Raw genomic sequence first — 2320 nt, forward strand, 5'->3', positions numbered from 1 at the left:
ATTATATAAGGCATTTGTATTTTTCAGAGATATGTTTAACATAAAGAATTTTTAAAAATAATGTAAAATGTTATATTAAATTTGTAAGAAACTGATTATTATTACATAAAAACCATTGTGATGAATTTAAAAAATCTAGAAAAAAAAGCATATAAAGATTAATTAAACAATTCAATTATCTTAAATTTAAGAGAATCAAGCGATAAAATGTATTAGCAATTCTTAAATTTTGATATCAAAACTGTTTTAAAAAAATAATCATCAACTTTAAATAAGCAAGAAAATGGAAAAATTAATTCAAACACTGGAAACCCAAATTCACTTTTTATGCCAGTATAACTATATGTAGCTAAATTAATCAATTTCAGACGCTACATTCCTTATTTTTAAAAATCATGTTATACTGCATGAAAATAGCAGCACTAAATAATTTTTTAAAGTGTAACAACTATCCCCTGTGTCATATTTTACAAGACAAATAATTAAATTATCAAATTTCTGTGTTTAAAAAACATTTATTTTTTAAAATAATTTAGAAAAGAAAAATCTTATGGACATTTAAACATATTGTGAGTAAATTTATTCTTGTCACATCAAAATTACATTCTCAAAAAAAAAATCATTTGACTAAAAATAATAATAATAATAATAATAAAAAACTTTAAAGTCAAAGGTTTAAAGGTTTTTTAGTATGTGAAAGAAAAATTGTTATACAGTACACTTTTTAAAGTTATTTCTACTGAAGTCTTTGTAAACAACATCTATACTCTAGATATTTGAGATTTTACATCTCATTTTAAAAATATGATTTTGACATCACATAATTTTTTAGCATAGTCTAATGATGAAGAATAAACCTATGCTGGAACCTTAACATTAAAATTTTTATATTGCAAATAGTGAGGATTTTCAAGCCCCTAACAGATTTAATGCCCATTAAATATAAAGCAGATTATTAAGGAAGGACCTTTAGAAAGAAAAGTTATTATACACTTATGAAGCTAGAAATGTGATTATTTAATTGATTTATAGACATATTAACTTGCATATCAATCTTTTTCTTCTTTCCTGCATTTTATCTTAGTGAAACTTTAAGAGCTTCTAATGTATCAAATACGTCAAAGATTATAATGGATGGACATTTCAAATTGTTGTACATTTATGAAAGTATTGCCCTTATTTAATTCATTTATAGATATACCAACTTGCATTCCAATCTTTTTCTTCTTATTTGTTATAAAATATTATTAATTGAAGGAAAATGAATAATAAGGACATATACACATTAGAAAACAACATAATAATTCCTTCCCCTTTCTATCGATGATTAAAATTATCTTATATAACAAGAAGAATGTAAGAAAGCCATAATCAAAATATAATAATACTTAACTATTAGATAATAATATCTTACTATTAGATACTTCAAATAGAAAAATGGCCCTTCAGAGACATCAGGATAAGCCTGGAAATGTAATTGATAAATAAAAATCATAAGAGTAACAGAAGGTGGAAAGGAAGAATATACATATATAATTCCTTTTATATATTCCATACATTTTTAATAATAATTAATTGGTTTAATGATAATTGCATCATAGACATATTATTAATGTGAATGAAAATTCTTGCATACAAGAAATAAGTTGCATCATCAAAAATAAATTGAATAAAAGATTGTGATTGAATGGCAAATAGTGTTGAATTACAAATATATTAAATTGAGTTTTCAAATGTGCCAAAAGCAATTTGCTGATTGGAAAAATATAACTTGTTTGTTTCAAATTAAACAATAATCATAATTTAAAAATTTTGAGATCTAAGAAAATCTTAGATAAAAAAAATTAATATGATATTATTAAATGATTAATAAAGAATATTTAGATCATCGTAATACATTTTTATTTGTTGCTTTTTTGATAAATAGTTAATCTACTAAATGAACAAATATAGTTCCTCTTTTAATTTAATTTGCCTTCAATCTGTCAAATATATTTATTAGCAGTTAATATAACATTTTATAAGTTGGATGTTTGTATAAATTGAATTTTTACTTTAAGTAATTTATTTATTTTTAAGATTTCAGTACTCAAGTTCATTCCAAAATAGATAATAATTAACTAGAAAAAAAATTCTAGGTTAAGCATTTAAAAATATTTATTTCAACAATATTACAATGCATCAAAATATTAAAAATTACAAAAGGTAAACAGAAATTATTTTTCATAACTGAGTTTCAAATGCATATTTAAAAGTACATAGCTTTTAATTCAATCAAAAAATCAATATTCACCTTATACTCTTACAATAAATGTACATA

Source organism: Argiope bruennichi, chromosome 4, assembly GCF_947563725.1.
Source record: "Argiope bruennichi chromosome 4, qqArgBrue1.1, whole genome shotgun sequence".
Taxonomy (NCBI): Eukaryota; Metazoa; Arthropoda; class Arachnida; order Araneae; family Araneidae; genus Argiope; species Argiope bruennichi.